The sequence below is a fragment of the Lygodium microphyllum genome, chromosome 21 (assembly GCF_053477565.2).
Source record: "Lygodium microphyllum isolate KBCC chromosome 21, Lygodium_microphyllum_v1.1.10, whole genome shotgun sequence".
Classification (NCBI taxonomy): domain Eukaryota; kingdom Viridiplantae; phylum Streptophyta; class Polypodiopsida; order Schizaeales; family Lygodiaceae; genus Lygodium; species Lygodium microphyllum.
The window spans coordinates 106,549,602-106,564,424 of NC_141155.1; the positions used below are offsets into that span (position 1 = coordinate 106,549,602).

General features: G+C 37.5%; 1 pseudogene; it reads left to right on the forward strand.

Moving 5' to 3' along the window:
• Window positions 1-6,166: 6,166 nt before the first annotated feature.
• On the forward strand, window positions 6,167-10,976 carry LOC148018396 (uncharacterized; annotated as a pseudogene).
• Window positions 10,977-14,823: the final 3,847 nt, after the last annotated feature.

The following is a 14,823-nucleotide window of genomic DNA, read 5'->3' on the forward strand; positions in this document are numbered from 1 at the left end:
AAACTTGACGGTAGGGTGCGTCGGGTCCCTGGAGTCCACTGTGAAATCTTGGCCAAAAATGATATCTGCAGTTGCCATGTCCAAAGTCTAGCATCTGGGGCCACTTTCCTACAGCTACCCTCTCTGAAGTCTGGTGTCTAGGGCCAATTTCTGGTAGAGAAAGTGGCCCCAGATGCCAGACTTCAAACAAGGCAGCTACAGCATAAAAATATATGGTAGTTAGAAATCTCACCTTCTCTAGATCATCTTGTATCTTTCCTCGTGTATCAGCGAGGCACCTCTTTGGGCAAAGGGATCTACAAACTCCTTCGTATGAAGCTGGAGCCTTAGTCTGAACAGATCATGCTGTAGTGCTTCAAATTCAACATCTAGCACAATGTAATCTTCTTTAACCAAGGTAATATGCTCATGTGCTGCTATGATAAAACTCACTGTATCTAAGCTTGTGCCATCATATCTTTCAATCTCTACCATCATCGGATGCACATCCATTTAATCATAATCGATCAAGTCTTCCATCGAATCCCTAACTAGGATGGAACATAACTCTTCTTCCTTCATTTCCAAGTATTGCAGCATATCTGATAGAAGCAAGTATTGTACACCATCTACTTCAATGGGCATCAAGGAGGCAAAGTTGGGTTTGTCAACTTGTGGCTGTTCTGAAGAAGATGGCACCATAAGAGCCAACCCTTGCTCTGCCACCACCCGATGTTCCTCTTCAACATTTATGAGCTCTTCAATCAGCTCTTCTCTCATGTATGTGATAGCAATAACCTGTGGAGTTGTATCTTCATCGCTCTCCTTTGCTAGGGGTGTATCCAATGCAAGGAGGTAAATTACCAATGTGCAATCACGCTCCATGAGATCCAAAGGTGTTGTACCTGGTGCACTGCCCATGAGAACAGTGCATACTCTATGCGAAGGATCCACGTGGGCCAGAGACACCTATTCACCGCTTTTTGGTGATTCTTCCCTGCCTAAAATACCATGAGTTGTTCCAGAGATACCCAAGTCATGTTGGATCCCTCGATGGAGTATGTGCAGGTAGCAATGGTGCTCACAAAGTCTTCCAAAACTTGAAGGGGAGGATCCAACAATGAGAGAACGCTTTCAAGATTGAAGTTCTTAGAGAAAACATGAAATTTCTCGTCACCCTGGCTGGCAAAGATAGTCTCATGGATCCACTCATCAATGTATGCACGAGTATCCATCGTAGCAGGTAGGAGGGATGTGGTGGATATAAAGAGATGAAGAGAGAAAGTGTAAAATGAAACAGTGAAACAAGAGCTAAACTAGTTCTACCTTAAAAACTTTAAGTTTTACACCATTAAGGGCTGTTCACATACGATCTTTAGTTATGGCTTTACTTATGTCTTTGTAAAGTTTACATGCATATGTAAATGTGTTGATGTGGAAAGTGTATAACAAGTGTATGATTTTTCATAAATACCATAATTTTTAAATATTGCCACATATTTTCCACTGTTAACAGTAACCGCAACTCAGCTTCGAATTTTTCTACCATCTAGTTTAAAATAGAAGCTAATAGGTGGATTCTGCATTAACATTGTAATTTCCTAGCGCATTATATTCAAGGGCCAATCATCCTCCATTTGCAACACTTGGGGCTCACGGCCCTCACAAATGGCAACAACATCCATAGCTGCACTTTCACGCATGTCTTGATCAAGGCACAACCATTTACCCTTGTGCATCTTCCATCTACGATACTTGAACACTAGGCATAAAGTTTGTCGTGTGACAAAGTACCTTTTGGAAAGAAAAGTTAGATTATTCATCCCAAAGTAAGATAATCAACTAAGAGAGAAAAATTTTACCTGAATGCTGTGTCCCTTGTTGTGACTCGACACTCCACTGTGTTAGGACTGTGAGTCATTTTTTATGTCTAAGTTTTTCCTAGAATCCTTGTTACATAATCCTCTGATGTATTTTTTATTACGTACATGCTTTTGGTACGTCTCAAATCCTTAGATTCCTTGAACATGTGTACAAAAATTGCAATTGGTATGAACCAACTTAGATGTACATTCTTTGAGCCAGTGCTTGGCTTCATAGAATTCAATATGTCTAATGAAATTTTTATGCTACACATGTTCAAAATGTCGCTATTACACAATGGCCATTCTATGCTATTGAGATTCGATATGTGCATAGACTCAAGGGTTCTATATTCTCGACCCCCCTTGGGCAATATGTACTTGGAGTCATAGAAAAAAACAAGGTCCTCTACAAGCTGCTTAGTTGTACGCCCCTCAAAGAGCAATCTACCAATTTCGAGGTGGTAACACTTAAAAGAACTTGTGAAACTCTCAACATTTTGCCACTCACAGCAATCCGAAGGGTATACTTTTGTAAATACGAGACAAGTAGTTACATAGATAACATGAAGATTTTCATTCTCAATGAGTTGCAAATACTTATTGTTTGCAATATTTCGTTGAAAGGGTACAATGGGTGCAATATGTATTTGTTTTTGCATGAATACATGTTGTGCAAACGTCTCTGTTACAAGGTGAGAATCAACATTCCTTTGTCTGAGAGCTAAAATTTTACCCTTCCAGTGCTTTGATACATCTACAATTGTAGATGCTTTCACCACCCTAAAAACTTCCTTCATAGTTGGATGCACATGTGCCCAAGATGAGCAATGATACGTATCAGTGATCCAATTCCTTCTTCATCTTTTCTATTACGTACTTCTATCGAGAGAATGCTTGTTCTTCTTTCAAGCATTATAACCTACACATTAGATGTAAAGAAGTATATATTAACCCCTATACAATAAGCATTTTAAGTATATCTAGCAATCACCAATATGCTATACAAATCAACATGGCATTAAGAGATGTTTACACTTTTGTAAATAGACACAAACATCAATATCAAAACACATGTGGATATGTACATTGACACAAAGTATAGATTCAATTTCAAGGCATCACTTTAATCATACCATTTACATGAATAATAATGAAAAGAATAGCATAAGAATACTCATAGAATTTTGCTAAAATAAATTTTATTATAATGAATAGGAGTCTGATTTGACTCAATACATTGTATGAAGTGTGGGTATTATAGAGTAGTTGTTACAAGGATAGCAGCCACATGGCATGCAAATCTTAATAGGCACATTGGATTGACACCTGAGATATTCTAAGACTCAACACATTGTGCATTATATGGATGATATAACACAAGAGTTTCATGGATCATTGCCAATTGGCATGGAGATCTGAATGGACACATAGTACCAATAAAGTAAAGGATTTTTGAACCATCGACTTCCAGCAAATCTATATCATCCAACACAAAGCAATCACTCACCATATCAAAATAGTCGATCGAGAATTATGTGCTTCACCTAAACCTTGTACAATACTTGCATGTACAAAAAAATACATGCATGAATTCCTTTTAACAAAAATACTTGCATGAATCCCTTTTAACAAAAAATATCTAGATAACTGTATGAATAGAAGCAATACAAAATAAGGCCGATTTACCTATAAGCTAATTTGCTGAAGATAAGATTGAAACGTTGTTGATCAAAACCCATTGCAAATGATGGACATAAGAAAACATCAATCCCACCAAACACAAAAGTCACTAATTAAATGATTAAATTTTAGTACCACAAAATATGGCAGATATACCTGTAAATTGAGCTACAAAATCTTTGTTCTACCTTATGTTAAGTGCTGCAACAACAATTGATCCTTAAGTTAGATCAAACCCTATTGTAAAGATAGTAGAAAAGGGATAATGCAGGGAGGAAGAAAGAGAAAGTATGTGAGTACACGTGAGTGAGAAAGAAATGAGCACCTATCCAATCTTGCCCAAATTGATCTCTGCAAAAGACAATAGCAAGAGTTAGTATTTACATAAAGGTATACTAAAAAAACAATAGAAAATAGGAAATACAGAGAGAGAAAGAGAGAGGGAGAGAGAGATGAGCACTTATGCAATGTCACCCAAAATGATATTTGCAATAAGACAACAACAAGGGTTAGAACTAACATCATGTTGTATTGAGAAGATATCAACAAAAAAAAAAACCAAACAGAGAGAGATTAACACCTTTGTCTCTTGCTCCAAATAAACTCTACAAGAAAACAACAATTAGAACCAACATCAAATTCTATTGAAAACACAATATGAAAGAGAGACAACACATAGAGAGAGAGAGTGAGAGATGAGCACCTCTACCTCCTGCCCAAAACAACCTCTACAATAAAACAACAACAACAGTAAGAAATGACATCAAACCCTATTGAAAAAATAGCAAACAAGAGAAAATGCAAAGAGAGATGGGCATCTGTATTTTGCCCAAAATTTAGAGCTGCATGGAGAAGAAAGTGTAGAGATAAGCTGAAAACTCAAAACCCGAATTACTTTGAGCATGGAGCTTCAATGGAGACGAAAATTCACGAGTATAGAGAAGAGTGGGAAAGTGGTATGTTGCTCAACTTTTGGGTCAAACTGATTTTGTAAGAGGAAAAAAATTTGAAATTAAAAATTCTCCAAAAAAATGGGGGAAATACGAGGTGAGACAAACTCAAAATTTTGTACTATTTATTCTCCCTTTTTTTAAATCCTCCACTGTCCCTTTTTTTAATAAAAAACCCAAGATTTGGAGAGAGAAGATTCACCTCACCCTCCATGGATGTCAACATCTAGCCTTCCTATTGGACAATCCAAAAGGCCCACATCTTAAACTAAATTATTTTTAAGGGCCCATTTGTGAGTTCATTTTTTTCCTAATGCATGTTATTCTTCTTAGAAACCTAAACCTAGGAAGGGGTATGTATAGTGGTGCATGGTTGATATGTAGGGCTTTCAATAAAAAAGTGATAGATGCTGAGATAATAGCTGGGCAAATGTAGATGAATAAGTTTTTATTTCAGAGATGTGCATGTCATATCAAAAGGAAATTGAAAAAATTCAAATATTACTTTCATAGCCTAAAAAGTTGTGCCCATGCAGTGTTGACCAATAGCAGATCTTACATGTGCTAAACTGGAAGTGAACCTAACTGAGCAAGCATCTCACCGATGGGTTAAGAAAGGTTCCTTGTTATGAACTAGATTGTGCACATATAGACTCTTTCAAGAGATTATATTTTTAGTATAGGTTCAAGAGGAAACTGACTTGGTTCAACCAGAACGTAAAAGGATTTAGACTAGTTTAATTGGGAAATGCAAAGGTTTTGGATGGTTCAAATTTCGAGTAGCCACCTTAGGCCAAGATGAGAAGGACCTATGTCACGTTCACCAAAGTTGTTTTCCCCAACACTGGATGCAGGCTGCATCTGCATTCATGCCACCATAGCATATGCCATACAAAGGATGGATCATGGAATACCATCTGAAATAGTTGTAACTATAGCATCCCACCAACCCCCAATAGCCGTGCTGAGCCAAGATTCTGCTATAATTGTAGCGTGCCACTAGAGTCTACCCTAACGTTTAAATTTGAAGCCCGTTTTGGGCATCTTGAGGATTTTGGGTGTCAATTGACACCTAAAATTTGAGGAAAGGTTTATATATATATATATATATATATATATATATATATATATATATATATATATATATATATATATATATGTAACATGAGGTCCTAGAGGCTAGCTGCTAGAGATTAACCTAGTACCTAAGGGTTGAGACTCGAGAGAACGTGAGCCTTGGCCCTTCACCCTTCAAGTCTAAGAGAAGGGTTAAATATCATTTCATTATTTTGTATTATTTTCCTTCTTGAATGGTGTGGTCCTGGGTCCATTTGACCTAAAGCACCAAAACCAAAAAAACCCCTATTCATAGATCAACTTCAGGAATCAAGATTCAATAGTGAGCACTGAACAATCATGACTCACTGGTCGCTGGTCGGTCAGTGATCTTCAGACTTCTATCCATAAAATATGAGTCCTCAATCACGACCCACCAACCTTGAAGCCTCACTTTGGGAGTTAAGAGGCAGAATGCATGAGTCGGATGAGTCCAAAGTGAGGACTCAGAGCCTAGAGGACCAACGATGACCAAGTTGTGTCTCTTCATCTCACCTTCTGTGTTTCTCCTTTTCGTGGTATGAGACTCAACTTCTCTCTCTCTTTGTGCCAACCCCTCATTAGGGGTGGCATACCATGGATGAAGGCAAACAACGCGAAGGCAATGGCCCTATAGATCATAAGTGTGATTGTTTCAAGCAAGGTAGTAGCATTCTAGTGTCGTAAGGCACTCAAGGCAACACAACAATGGCGACGATTGTTAATGTGGCATTGTTGTAGGACGACTATTGATGCTATTGATGTTGCAATGTTGTGTGATAGTGGATGCCGATGAGGTGATGAGGAAGCCGTGCTGATGATTGAAGTGTTGCATGTGTTGCATGCAGGCCATGGGTTATGGGTAGACAAGCAGGCCAAGGTGGAGATGATGAAGGCGATTGTGGAGATTGTCATTTGGTTTGTCATTTGTAATATCTCTTCATTGACTTTTCCTATCATTTGTGTATGGATGATTCATACTTATTGTTGTAAATGGGCACTTGTTGCATGAGATCCTTGTGTAGGCATCACTGGAATGGATCATGTTGCATGACAATGTGTATACTTGCATACTCCCTTTGTATATGAATTATTTTTATATACTTGTACACCTAAAAGTGGGACGCTTGCATTTACGAGACCATTCACAAGTGACTCATGATGCATGTGTAGCATGCTTTACGTTTTTACAACATCGAGCAATGAGTGGAGAGCACACGTTGGAAATAAAATACGAGTCGTCAACGACCCACCAGCCTTGAAGCCTCACTTTGGGAGTCAGGAGGTAGGCTACAAGAGTCGAGTGAGTCGAGAGTGAGGACTCAGAGCCTAGAGAACCAGTGATGACCAAGTTGTGTCTCTTCATCGCCTTCTACGTTTCTCCTTTCTGTGTGGTCAGAGGTTCGACTTCTCTCTCTCTCTCTCTCTCTCTCTCTCTCTTTGCCGACCCCTCATCAAGGGTGACATACAATGGATGCAGGCAGACAAGGCGAAGGTAGTGGCCCTACAGCATCACGGTTGTGATTGTTGTAGGCAGGGTAGCAGCATTCTAGTGTCATAGGGCACTTCGGGCAGCACAACGATGGTGGATAGGTGACAAGCAAGTTGCAACAACGATAACTGTTGATACTATGGTGCCGTAGGATGAGTCGTGGCTATTGATGTTGCGGTGCTATAGGCAGGGTAGTAGCATTCTAGTGTCATAGGGCACTCGGGGCAACATAGCAACGGCAACGACTATTGAAGTGGTGGTGTTGTAGGACAACTATTGATGTTGTTGATGATACAGTGCTGTGTGACAATGGATGCCGATGGGGTGACGAGGAAGATGTGTTGATGAGACTGAAGTGCCGCATGTGTTGCTGGCCGTGGGTTATGGGTAGACTAGCAAGCCAAGGTGGAGATGATGAAGGCAATTGTGAAGATTGTCATTTGGTTTGTCATGTGTAATATCTCTTCATTAACTTCTCCTATCATTTGTGTATGGATGATTCATACTTAGTGTAAATGGGCACTTGTTGCATGAGATCCTTGTGTAGGCATCACTGGAATGGATCATGTTGCATGACAATGTCTATACTTGCATACTCCCTTTGTATATGAATTGTGTTTATATACTTGTACACCTAAAAGAGGGACACTTGCATTTACGAGACCATTCACAAGTGACTCATGATGCATGTATAGCATGCTTTACATTTTTACAACATTGAGCAATGAATGGAGAGCCCAAGCAGCATGTCTTTATCTTGGATTGTCACCAGAGGATTGCTACCATCCTTCCCATCTAAAACCTTGTCTTTGACAAAAGTGGTTGGGCATTTTCCTGGTTGATAGGTATGTGACTAAACATACCTTTCCCCATTGAACACTCACCACATAAAATGTGTGGATAGGAAATCAAATAAAAAGAAACACAAAATGTGACGAAAAAAAAAACATAAAATAGAGGTACTTTCTTATTGCCCTCTTTAGTCTTGGTAGGCCATTGGGCTACCATGGTTGCTTTGAGGTGAGACCTCTTGGATTCTCGAGTGGTGTTGGCAGCATCACGTGTGTCACACTATAGTCAGTCGTCCATGGCCTCGCCTATGGCCCCATCATCCCAATTCATTCTCATGCATGTCTAAGTTAGATAAACTTTCATGAAATTGTTAATCCTTAATATTGCAAGTCTTAATAACCTAGATATTTTTTTTTCAAGCTAAAATCTATTGCTTTCTTGTAGGTTATCAAAGGAGTTTCATTTAGAAGAAATTGCATTGACAAAAGATCTAGTGCTTGAGGAAAATCTTCATAGAAATGTAATAAGTACTATATTTTTCATTTGCATAATGTTCTCGAGTTTGTCAAAAGATATTCATTTAATTTTATAGCATGTTAATATATTAATATTTACAATAGAAACTTACATGTCACTTTAGGTTCCCATGCTTTTGATGAAGTGAGTATATCTACCCTTTGTGAGGATTCTACACAACTTACAAGGCATCCAAAAGGCATCAAGTTACGAGTTCTAATTCTTTTAAGTATGCATCTAGTCAAACTATTTGAGAAAAATTAAATTTTGTGAAAATCATTGTTGAAATACCTCTTTTTTACTAGCTAATAGATGAGTCAACGGACTTTATTTGATATGCTTGCTTGGAAAGGGAAAACAAAAGGAAAAAGGTAATCCAAATGTCAACCTAGAAGTGAATCCAAATATAGATCTTAATGTCTATCTGGAAGACAATCCAGATGTCGATCTAGATCTTCATCGTCAACTCTTTGGCAATACTGCAAAGTATGATGAAGATGAAGACAATGAGATTGAAAATGAAGATGAGGATAATGAAATGGAGGGTGATATAGAAATGTTTGATATGCTGGGTAGCACTTCAAAAAATGCAGCTATAACACAAGAGACTCCACAACAACATCAAAAGAGTATTCTAGAAAATCTCGAATAGAATGGACTAGAAAATATCCTTTTTTAAATTGTGTGGTGGAGGGAAGAATGAGTATATGAAATGTGAGTGGTGTGAAAAGTTGGACCATGGGGAAAAGGAAAGGGATGTACAACCATGCATCTTAGTGCAATTCGAAAACATGTCATCTCTAAGGAGCATCAATGGGCACAATCTAAACATGATGATGATATAAAGGGAATCAAAGTATCCACCTAGGTCAAAGCAATTAATGATAGAAATAAGGAGGGAGTAACTACAATAATGAAACTCATGTGTTTTGTGGCAAAAGAAGACTTAGCAATCCAAAAGTTTGTTAAGATTTGTGAGCTGGCTTATGCAATGGCACTGGAATCAATGCCTTCTTATCATGATTATTCATCTTATACTAACATTATGGCTGGTAAGGAGTTTGCTTTCTCTATATCAGAACATCTATATACATTGCAACTTCAAGAGATATTGTCAAGTCCTTACTATACCTTAATGGTAGACGAAACAATTAACAAGGTTTTAGAAAAGCACTTAATCATTTATATTTCATTCTTATCCTCTGAGGGAAGAGTTATATGCAAAGTAGAATTTGCACAACTAATCTTTGTTGTTGATGGCACTGCTCAAATGAAGTTTGATGCTATCATGCTAGTTTTGAAGGACATTGGTTTGAGCATACAACATCTTGGCATCGTCAATGATGGAGACAGCTCAATGTTAGGTTGTCATGAAGGCTTGATTGCAAAATTACAAAGGGAAGTGCCTCATCTTATTAGCACACATTATATTGCTCATAGAGAAGCCCTTGCCATTGTTGATGCAACTAAATGTTTTCCTTGCCTTTCTTATGTCGATAAAATCGCAAACAAGGTGTACTCTTGGATAAATGCCTCAAGTTTACGTCATACAACTTTCCAAAGTCTTTTACAAGAAATCAATATACAAGTTTTGGAAGTACTTCAAATCCATGATGTCAAATGGTTGGCAAGAGGTAACATAATGGAAAGGTTATGCACACTAATGCCTGCAATTTTGACATTTTGGAAAGACAATGCACAAGCATGGTATAAAAAGTTAATGATCTAGAAAGTGTTGTTCTATATTTGTATGCTTGTTGATGTCCTAAAGGACTTAAACCTCCTAAATAAAAAGTTTCAAGAAGATGCTTTGGATATCACAACAATCACTCCTACCATCAAAGTGACAATAAGATCTCTTACAAGGAAGTTCTTAGAATAGCCATTTGGAGTAGGTACATCATATCTTCTTAAGTTTATGAATGACACAAGACATGGTTTATAACTGCATGTAAATGAGAATGGGGAAGAATACATACATCAACTTCTCTTCACAAAAATGCATGGTAAAGATAAAGTAGGTATTGCTCTTGATAATGGAAGGGGGTGATGTTGATAGTTGTGTTCAATTTGCAAAAGAATTTGTTGGAAAGATCATAGATTGTGTGAATGTGCAATTTCCAAATATGTATGTTTTTGGTGCAACAATACTATTCTCTCCACAATATCTTCCACATGATCCAAAAGAAAGAGAAAACAAGGTCGGACAGGTTACTGCAAAAGTTTAGTGCTTCTATTTTAGATGCTCAAGGATGCAAAAATGAAATCTATGCATTTACTAACACGCTATATTTTGGATGTGAGGGAATGAGTATGAAGAATGCATGGCGTATTTTCTCCAGTAATTCTGATTGGCAAGCAACATATCCAAACTTGATGAGATTATGGCAAATTCTTTTAGTTCTTCCTGCTTCATCAGTAGCATGTGAACAAGGCTTCTCTAAACAACATATACTCAAAAGTGATCGTCACCAACTATTGAAGGTATCGACCCTTGAGGCATCAATGACAATTTCTCTTATTGGCCCTGACATCAAAAGCATTGGTTGGGCCTTGGTCTATGAGAAATGGGAGCTCGTAAAGGCAAGAAGACTACTTGATTTGTAGTTCTTGCTTGTTGCTCACCTTGTTTTCTATCATGATGAACTTTATCAATTAACTATGTTGTACAAGAGTCTAGACCTTGGAAAAAATTTTGGTCTTAAGAATATGAAACCAAAGTTTTTATTGTGATTTTCCACACTAGCTTATACTTGTTTTTTGTATCATGTATTATGGGGCCTTATCATCTTATATTATTAGCTATTATCTCTTAAGTTACATCTAAGAATTCTCTCTTGTAAGCTTCTTGGAAGTTGATGCCTAAATTTAAAGCAAAGGCATCAAAATGAAGCTCACCAAAAAGGATATAAGCATCATTGATTTTGTCTTGAAGCCCAACCTTGGGCATTGCTTGAAGTTGAAGTTCGGGGCTGGGCAGCGACGGACTCTACCCCGGCCCTCGTGCCACAGCCCACTTGCCACATGGTCTAGGACCTATCACGTACCACGTTTTTCTAGTCTATTACTCGAAATCTGACCCACATTCGAGCCTGAACCGCCATCCGAAGGACAAGCTCCCCCATCCCACGTGCCACGGACCCCAAGGGCCACTGCGCTAACACTTTGAGTAGCCACACACACTGGCAGCTCCTTCTAGTTTATGTTAGCAAATTTTTTTGGTATTATTTCTAGTGGCGATTGTCCAAAAGATGGTGGTCCCCATAGAACATCTCGGTGAGAAGATAGTCATGGTTGTTGTCATGATTTTTCCTAAATCACGAGGACAATAAACTCTGCTAGGATGATATTAGACAAGTGAAGAAAGTTGTTTTTGGAAAAGTTTACCAATCAAGAGGAGATATCTTTCCTTGTGTCATCTTTGGAAAATCAAATTATTAACTCCTTGATCAAGCATACATTGTGGAAAAATTGTGGTAGGATACCAATGATAATATGTTTCCAAGGGGATAAGAACTCATATCTAATACTAAAAGGACAGTGACCACAAGGACAATCATCAAAAGCACAAGAGCTAGCACTTGTGAAACTGTCTCCAACTAAGAATTAAGAAGCCTTTATTGATACCAAAAGTTGATGAGAAATAGGTTGCAAAGCTGGAAAAGAAGTCAAGGGCCCCAAGACTTAATACCTATGCTCAGTACTTTCCATTTGGCCTTGATAAACAATCCTCCATTCTAGTAGTAAAATGCGGGGAAGCTCCATCCCAAAACATTTGTAAGCCAAAGGAGCAGGTGTATGTAAATTATCTATTCATGAGCAAGTTTCAATTAGAGTCCACTCCAACCTCCTTTTATGCATATCTAATGCCAATATATAAGAATTCACATGGAGAAGTTGTTCTTAGACCAAGAGAGTTAGTGAAAGAAGAGGAGTTGGACAATTATTTCTACTACATATTAGGAGGCCAACACTCAATTGATGCTACAAAAATACTCACCAAAATGAATTTACATGAGATGAGAGTATTAAGCAATTTTATATTAGGCGAATTGCATGTATTGTGGTGAATGTCCCTCCTGAGGTGTTGATTTCTATATCTATTTTATCTAATTATGAGATGCGAGAGCACTTGGAGAAACAATTGTACAAGAGCACCCTAGAGCACTTGAGCTCCGAATGAATAACCTATAAGAGACCTTCAAAACCTATGCCTAGTGTGAGCAAATTGCTGAAAGTCACCAACAATGGGATGTAAGTACTCCGAATCAAATATTCTTTCAATTGTTGTATTAGAGCTATTGGTTTTTGTTTATGTAAGTACTCCGAATCAATTATTCTTTCAATTGTTGTATTAGAGCTATTGGTTTTTGTTTATGCAACTTTTTTAAGAAAAAATTGATTCTATTTTTACTTATCTTATGTAGAAATTTGTCAGTATTGCTGAGATGAGCATTGGTCCAAGATTTCAACAAAAGTTTTTCTACATGGTCATATGTGAAGATGGCATCTATAAAACATGGCTAAATACTTTGGATGATGTAATCAATGTTAGGGAAACTGGATGGAAAGAACCCAACTTCTAACACTTTTCATTATTTGGTTGGACTAGTAGATAAAGACATAGGAATGCTACAAATAGAGATTCTACATAAGAATATATATATTACTTCCAAAGGGTGCCAAAGATACAAATAAGATTGATATAGCTGACAAAGTGAAAAAGATCAAGCAAGATTGAGTTGTGCAAGTGGAACTACTTCCTATATTCAATACATTTGCCATTAAAAATGCAATAGTTAGGAGTTATGTAAGCAATTTATGATTGAAGATTATGTATATAATCAATTGCAAGAAATGTGCATTGATTGGATTAAATCAAAGATTCAAGTTGGAATATCAAATGTCAAGTATCCCTCAGATGCAAAAGCATATGTGAAGTAGCTAGTAGATTAAGTAGAGGTATTCAAGGATCCAGAACAAGACCTCAAATGGCAAGTATGCATGGCAAGTATCGAAATGGAGAGCGATTTTTTCTTGGATAGATGTTTCAAAGTAAAGAGTCTACAGATGGGCATGTGTATATTTGATCAAACCTAGGGGCTTGCATCAACGATGCCATGGGGTTTTCAATTGTGTTTCAAGTTCTTTCAAGCACCAATGCACATTACAGAGAAAACTCTTATTTTTGGATTTATAAAAATGAAAAACTTTGTCGTTATGCAACGGGCCTTGAAACGAGGAACTTGCAAGCATTGGATCTTTTTAGGATGGCAATCACAAGAGATGATACATCCTTCAAGCGGGTTGTGTTGTTTTTAGCGACCTTACTTAGGCAAGATTTTCAACCATGTGGAATAGATAGGAAAGCTTTTAGGTTAACTATCTCTAAGACAATGCTAAGTTAAGGGTGGAGTACTAAACAATTCTGAGTAATCCTTAAGATATTTGTCTAGACTCAAGGTATTGGAATTGGGATAAAATGTATATGGGGACCTTCTAATTATGACAAACCACCATGAAAAGCTCTCTAGGCCTCAACAAGAACACCAAGCAAGCAATTATAAAGAGGTGCAAGGTGTGGAATGGCCACCTCTAGGAGATGGGAGGTAGCCAAATAATCTCAAACATAAAAACTAGAAGAGAAAAGAAGATAAATAGAATATGACCCAATATATATAGTCCAAATTTTAGCTAGAATAATAGCTAGGAGAGCACATCCTTGTAGATGACCTATTGAACCACCCACTGCTTGATAAGGTCCATACAAAAGAGAACTTCATACACAAGGCATTTGGATAATTGTAGCATATTTGGTCATCAATACCTTACATTATATATTAAATGATAGAGTTACATCGACTCAAATGAGTTTCTTACTTTTGTAGGTAGGGTTTCTCAACCTACAAAAATGCTTGATTGAGAGAAGAGAAGCTAGGGATGACCAAATGATCACATAAATGGATTATGAAAAGTAAGTGATTATAATAGAAAGAGATGATATATTGTGTAGCTAGAGAGAAGTTGAATCTTGAGTTTGTTTAATTAGAGGTTGTTTGTGGAAGTGGTATTTAGTTTTATTAAGGAGGAGGTGTAGATGTTGTAGTGTTTCATAGTAGTGGCATGATCTTTGTAGGGATGGTGCTTAGCAAGGGAAAGTCTATAATCTATGAAATGGTCTAAAAGTTCACAAAGCTCCCCCTTGTGTAGGCATCTTTGCCAGCCATGTTTTGGTCTACAGTAAATATTGAAGCTATGAAGAGAGAAGCTTGTGTCCAAAGCTACCTATGTGATCTCCACTTCATTTTGTAGGTTCTAGTGGCCTCTAGCATTATGAATCACAATGATGGTGTGATGATCAATGAGAATGATAGAGTAGGTTAATCACTTTATGCTTGAGAAATTCACTAGAAGGGTTGAATATATCAACATACCAAGACTTTACATCGAAAGA